Source organism: Pteropus vampyrus, unplaced genomic scaffold (genome assembly GCF_000151845.1).
Source record: "Pteropus vampyrus isolate Shadow unplaced genomic scaffold, Pvam_2.0 Scaffold67, whole genome shotgun sequence".
In the NCBI taxonomy this organism is placed as follows: Eukaryota; Metazoa; Chordata; class Mammalia; order Chiroptera; family Pteropodidae; genus Pteropus; species Pteropus vampyrus.
In genome coordinates this window covers 7950417-7958028 of record NW_011888848.1, presented here as the reverse complement: position 1 = coordinate 7958028, position 7612 = coordinate 7950417, and positions in this window count along the sequence as shown.

The window sequence follows — 7612 nt, the reverse complement described above, 5'->3', positions numbered from 1 at the left end:
ATTGTCATCAGCAGTTCTCATCTAATTTTCTTCGGGCAGAGGTCTTTATAAGACTGACACTTGAGAATCAACTAATAAATACTCTATTTCTTCTCAGGCCTGAAATATTGAGGGCTAAGGAGGAAATAATCCTTTCTCTTATCACATAGTCTCATCAAAGTTTGGCTGGGACAGGAAATAAAGGGATGCAGTTGGAGAAAGAGCTGCCAAAGCCAAAATGTATGCCTGGAAGTACCAATTTTCAATTCTTTAATCTGATTTTTAAATTATACAATCTATTTCCATCTGCTTACTTTTTCTCAAAAATAATTTAACATGCTAACATTTTCTGGGTGAAAATAATAATTTATTGGTTTTGTCTTTTCTAGAATTATAACAGTTGAGTTAGGGCTAGCCATGCATTTACACATGGCCTAAAGAAAAGTTAATATAACTCCTTTTCCTCAGGCTGATTGTATTAGTTTGTAAGAGTTGCTGTACCAAAGTACCACAGACTGAGTGATTTAAACAACAGAAATTTAATGCCTTATAGTTCAGGAGACTAGAAGTCCCAGATCAAGGTGTTAGTAAGGTTGGTTCCTTCTGTGAGGGAAGGATCTGTTTCCTGGTTGTCTTCTCTCATGTCTACACATCGTATTCCCTCTTTATGGTTCTCTGTGTTCAAAATTATTTTTATAAGGACACCAGTCATATTGGATTAGGACCCCATCCATATGATCTCATTTGACTTCCTTACCTCCGCAAAGAGCCCATCTCCAAATAAGGTCATATCGTGAAGTGCTATGGATTAGGACTTGAAGAGATGAATTTTGAGGGAGACATGACCAACATTAAACTGGTTGCTGATCTTAATAAAATGTGTGTTTAGGAGAGGAGGAAGGAAGACTATAAAAGACTCTGTGGGATGTATTGGCTTCTAATTTGGGAAAGAAGCAGTGCCAAGGGTCAGGAGTGAAAATAATAATGGCATTTCCAAGTTTGGGAAGGCCCAAGAAGACCTTTCAGTATACTGTCTGTGGTTGTGATCATTTTAAAGAATAATATGCAGCATGATCTAGGCAATTAAATAGAAGTAGAGTTTCGTAGGTATATGTCTTGTACAAAGCACCAAAAATCTTTCTTTCTTTTTTTTTTTTAAATTTAAAAAAGTACAACTTCTCTAGTTCTCTCTAGGTGCTAAAACCATTCTGGAAACAATTTACAATATTGCCATAAAACTTCATCCTACTTACTTTATTGATTTTTTCTTTAATTATAAGAAATCATATGAAAAATCTCAAAAGTCATGAGTATTCTCAACATGGATTCATCCAATCAAATCATATTTTTGAGCGCCTATATAAAAAGCAAGATGCAATAAACAAAAGTAATAGAGTCAGAAAATTTTGATGGAATCTTCTCTAATCCAGCTGCCTATCTACCTCACAGGACTCAAAAACAATAGTGTAAGCTATTTAAAGTTCTACAAGTCCAAGGTATTTTTATATCAAACCATAAGCAGAGTCTTGCTTTTGCTTTTAGATTACTGAGACATCTAACAGATTCTCTAGTGATCTCAAGCACCTCAGAATTAAAATGGAGATAATATCTGAGTTGTTCGAAGGAATTAATAGTATAAGCAAATACTAGCTTTATTTAAATAGCTTTATTAAAATTACAGCCTTAAGATTTTTTAAATAGACTGGAATCTGAGACCGTTGACTCGCTCTTCTGAGTCTCCATTGTACTTAAGTCTTTTTAGGTTCCTACCACATTCCATCATGCATTTTGGAAAATTACAGATATATTTCACAACTTTGGCAAATTGCACATATGTGTTATATTCTCTGCATCAAACTTATGGGAAGAATGTATTCTATTCACTTCTATTTTCTTTGGTAGCTTCCTCTTTTGCACCTTGCTTGAATAAGAGGTCCCTATAAATGTTGTTCTTTGAAACATTTGAATGTGAATGAGCAAAGCAGCCACATGATGGCAGCATGTTAAAAGAATAATGAATTGTTCACTTGAAGCTGTCTTTTTAATTTTAAAAATCTATATGAACAAAGAGGAAAACCTCAAATCTATCTACTTAGTGAACCCCATATTCTAGTTGATTCTTACAGATGCAAGAGTTAAGGCTAAGTGACGGTTTCCAGATCTCAAAAATAATAAGGAGCAAGAGAACAGAGAGCTCCGAGTTCTGAGATTTTTAGCTCGAACCAGACAATCACACTGTGATTCATCCTTCAAGCTGCATGTTTTTTGTTAACAAGTAAGGGAATTATTTGGTGAATTGTACAAAGAAGAATGATAATTTATGGGTGTGACTAATTTTAATGTCTCGTAGTTATACAAGATGTTTTTGGTTGCTCTGCTGGTTAAATAAAAGAAGAAAAACCTGTCAGCTATATACATGTATGTGTTGTGTTTTTGAAAGAATCACCAAAACATTCCAATGATGAATTTGAACCACCTCTTTGCCTTGTCATCTGTGACTAAGAGTTTTTATTTAATTAGTAAGCAAATTAGTCAATATTTGTTGAAAATCTATAACTGCATGTTAATTGCCTAGGTGGTGGGAAGAGGGTGGATGCAGGGAGACATCCTTGTGTTGGAAAAATCTAGGTGTAATTAATTCAGGACCCCAAACAATGTCACTAGACTTGTATTTTTCTATTTCAAACTCTTGGTTCTGTTTTCTTTTGCATTGACTTCATTTTCACCTAGGTTTACTTTTGTGATGGTGAACATGACTCCAGGCTATATTTAGCTGATGGCTTAGCTATTTAAAAAAGAGAGGTTTTTTCACAATGGTTTCAGCAAAACTTCTGGGGCTGGCTTCCATTGGCCGGGCTTGGGTCACTTAGCAATTCCTCAGTCAATCACAGCAGCAAAGAGTAAAAGAGTTCTCTTATTTGCTAGGCCAGTCACAGGCACATGGTTGGACCCAAACTTGAGCCGCTTTCCTCTCCATTAACAACATGGACTGCAAATACAAGAACACAGGTTTCTCAAAGGAAAATCAGAATTCTGTTACCAAATTAAGGAGGAAGGAATGTTAGGCAGGAAGGAACAATAGTTGTCTACTAAAAAATTTTTAAAAGATGCAATCCCTGCTCTCAAGAACTTTATAAACTTGAATCATAAGCTGAAGAAATATTATAATCAACATTTTATTTAAATTGCTTAAGAGTTGCTGAAATACTTATTTCACATAATCCTTATAAGTACAATTTTAGGCCAGTCCTATTTTGTAGTTAAGAACAAAGAGATATATAGATATTAAATGATTTGCTTAACTGCTGCTTATCAGACTCAACAGAGAGCTTATGTCAAAGTTGAAACTCATATTCATATTTCCCAAAAGACAGTAGTTCTGCCTATGTACAACAGTATGGAGTGCCTATGAGTATCAGTGAGTTAAAAAAATGTTTATATTATATAACCTAATATGCAATAATCAAGCTGTGTGTCACATAGAGAAATCAACTTGCACAATGTTCCTCAAATTGTGGTCTGCCAATGTCATAATTTCTTGGGGTCTTTGTAATAAATATAATTTCCGGGGCTTTATTCTTTAGACTTCCTGAATCAGAATCTCAAGAAATGGGGTCTCAGTATTCTTAAACAAGAGGCTCACGTGACTTTTATGCACCATGATGTTTAAGAATCTCTGGCTTAACATATTTAACTGCATGTAGCCTAGAAACTGTAGACTTATAGAAAAGAAATAAGAGATTCACAAGATTCCTCTCAGTCCTTCCTTCATGGTTTGCCTTTTATTCTGGTTATCCTTCCTTTTTTTTTTTTTTTTTTAAGAATTATACCATCATTACATCTGATTTGTGACATTCGAAATTAATCAATGAAGTGAGAGAGCATTCGTTTGCATAGCAAATACTTTAAATAAAAATTTAGAGTTAGAAAGGACCTTAGCCGGACTGTTCTTATGCTCAGATAAAGAAACCGATTTCAGAAAAGTAAAGTAACTTGCTTAGCTAGGCAATAAGTATGGAAAGCCATTTTGAAACTACTCATTTTTAAACGACTATTTCATTTGGGGAAATGGTCACAAAAGTCAGTTAGCATTTAAAATTAGAACCCAGCTTTAGTTACATTTAATTGTGTGCACACTGGAGCATAGAATTCAATTTCAGAATCCTGAGTCATATTTTATGACTTGTCTCTAATAATAGTTATTGGACATTTGCTATCGCTCTACATATGTTCCTCATTTAATCCGACAATGCTATGAGTAAGTACTAGTATGCCCATTTGATAAATGAGGAAAGCTGGGACATGAGCAGATTAGGTAACCCTAGACTGGTATTTCTCAAAATTTTATGTGCAAAAGAATCACCTGGGAGTCCTGTTAATAAGTAAATTCAGATTCAGTAATTCTGGGGGGTTGGGAGGGAGACCTGAGATTCTGCCTTTTTAACCAGCTCCCAGGTGAAGGCGAACATTGTTGGCTTGCTGATCACACACACAAGGTCTTAGATCACAAAACTGTACACGGCAGACAGACAGTGTCTTAACTCTGACAGCAAAGCCCATGTACTTAACCCCTGTGTGGAATATGTGTGTTAACCTTTTCTTAATTTAATTTTATTGCACTATGATTTACATCCTACAGATAGAGGAGTGAGGCCAGTTCTCACTGCATGTACATTTGTGATGCAACTTTACTCTCGATGAATATCTAGGGAAACAAAGCACTACTGGAACCATCCTCACCCCAGAGGCTATCTTTTCCATATCTGCCTTTTCTGGGGCCACTGCTCCCCAGAGGAAAGACATAGGTGGCAGTGACAGCTGCCACTTCACTTATTCTTTTGAGTCACAGGTTTTCTCTTGATCAATGAATAAAGTCATTCAACTCTGACTTACTCTTCTCGGACATTAAATACATATGTATATATATAATATTTACGTATACATATGTTGTCAAATGAGAAAACAAACAATTTAGTAACAAGTTTGATGTCCTTCATTCAAGGGAAACAATATGTGGTTTGGGGGACTACAGTGCCTCATGATCAGTGGAGCACTGATTCCAGAGGAGTTGTGGGCAAGAACAAGTTTTATAGAGATTAGAAAAGGCGCCCGGGAAACAGGGCGTGAGTGGCTGGAAGCTGGGGATTTCCTTGTGAGGCCAGCAGGTCCTGTTTTCTAATGTCGGTGAGCTAAAGCTGAGTGAGAGGATTGTGTTTGGTGTATGTTAGATTTCCTTGACAGTGAGGTGTTTCCTGAAAGTGAAGGCTAACTTAGGCTTAGATTTCTGATGTGGCCAAGACACTGGGGTGGCCTCCTTTCTGCAGGTCTCAATATGCGAATTAACTTTATCAATGTAATCTAGCTATGTGTTACATTTGCTTCATAACTTCTAGCTTACTTTACTTTCCATTTTCCTTGGTGTTCGTAGTTCATTTTCTTCTGATCTGTCTTTTTATCCTATACTTTTTTTTGTCCCAAAATACTTCCTTTTCATTGTAGTACTGTAATTTTAACAGTTACTAAAAATGAAGAAGACTCAAGTTAGCCACCCTTCATATTGTATTTCTTTGATAAAAACAGTCTCGAGTCGAGGATTTTTTTTTTTTCATTATTTTATTTATCTTCAAGTGAGATAGTTTGACTGACTTGGTTTGTTCAAAAAGAGGGACAAGGGGAAATAAATCTGGGTGTTTGACATAAAAAGAGCTAATGACAAAGCTATTTTTAGGAAAAGGGCCATTTTGTCTTTTCTCTGTTATTCTTATGTCTGTTTAATATCTCTGTTCTCTGGTTCTTATCTTTAAAAAGCAGCTGCTTTACCTCAGGCATAATCAGAAAAGGAAAACCAGCTACTCAATATTGCCTGGGCTTGGAGGGAGAGTAAAAGGGAATAGAAATGGAGAGAAAGGGAAAGGAAAAATAAAGGACCCCTGGAGAATCCCTGCTAGGCCAAACACAGCAAAAACAAACAAACAAACAAAAGTCTTTTGCTATTCTGGTGAGAACTGACAGAACCTAGAAGCCAACTAGGTAAGAAAAAGATGAAGCCCTTCATGGCTCAAAAGCTGAAAAGAAGATCCCAGGCAAGTGACATAAATGCCTCGAGAGTAAATCTGCCCAGGAAGTACAAGGTGCACACTCTGGATTCTTGGAATAAATGGGAGGTAAGTGCCCAAGTCCAGGACATGAGCCAGAAATGGAAAGGAGAGAGAAACACTGTTAATTGTAAATCTAAATTACTTAAAATAAGAATTACACTGTTTTTCTACAATGTTCCATATTTAAGAGTTTATATATGAAATAGTTCAGTTTTCTTGGAAAATACACTGAAGGTAGATTTATTCAAGATTGTACACATCAAAAACTCTCAAAATTTATATGTAAGCACAAATTTGAACTTCCTAAATCAACCAATTAATTTATTTACAAACGACTTGCAAAGTGAAAAACTCATTAAAAGTCAGTCAAAATAATTATTTGACACCAGATTTACATTTTTTCATTTTGTAGCTAGTTGCTAGGAATCACATAAACATAGTCTAATTTATACAACTTAGCTGGAAAAATAGATAGCAAATATCAATTTCAGTTCATGTTCTATCTTTGGCAAATTAAGTTTAGTATTGAAAATTTAGAACTTTAAAAATTGAAATTCTGTGTGAGAGAATAAAAATATACTATCAGATTTGATTAGTAGTGTACTGGGCTCACTCATATTTTAACATACTCTTATCCTAGCGTGTTGGAGAGCAGATTATTTAAATACAGGTAAATAAAGGTGATGGGGACCGCAGAGGTGATGGAAGGGGGAATGTCAGCAGTTTTGTGATGGTCAAGCAAAGATAATGTGTTTATTAATAGATGAAAAAGTGCAAATTCACCCTTATTTTAGACATCTATTGCAGCTAGACATATGTCAGGCTCTTTAAGGATGCCAGTATTGATTTATATTACTCCCTATAGCTCCATTTAAATATATCACTCTATATCTCTACATTTTTCGCTTACTAGATGGCTAATGGACATTGCACACCTGATATTGCCCAAAGAAATTAAACTAGAAGGACTTGTAGAGAGCACAAAAATTCAACTCCCTGCTGTGAACGTGCGTGCGCACACACGTGAGCGCGCACATGCCAAAGAAAGTTAAGGAGAAGCTGTGATGCATTCCTGAGAAGTAAAGCCATGTAATATATGAATGGAGAACCTCAGTTTTACAGAATATTCTTACACAGAAACTTTTGTAATTGCTGTGCTAACAGGCAACACTGATGTCTGAGTGAGAACAATTATAGGAAGATTATAAGACTATAGATATACCCTTATGCATAGTGTTTTTAAAAGTTTTTAAAGAATGGTAATATATGCATATTATTCCAATTAACTTCCTATTACTAGCCCCTACCCCTATCATTGCTACTTTCACACACCCGTTCTTCCTTAGAGGCAACCGCTGTTATCCATATCTTGTGTATGATTCCTGAGATATTACACAGACTTTAAACTCTCTCTTCTGTCCCTATGTTGAAACTTAAGAGGTTCAATTTTCTATTGACTAAAAATAACAAAATGGAACTGTAATTTTTGATTCCCATCCAGAAACAATTTCCATTTATAAGCCCAGGTAACTGAG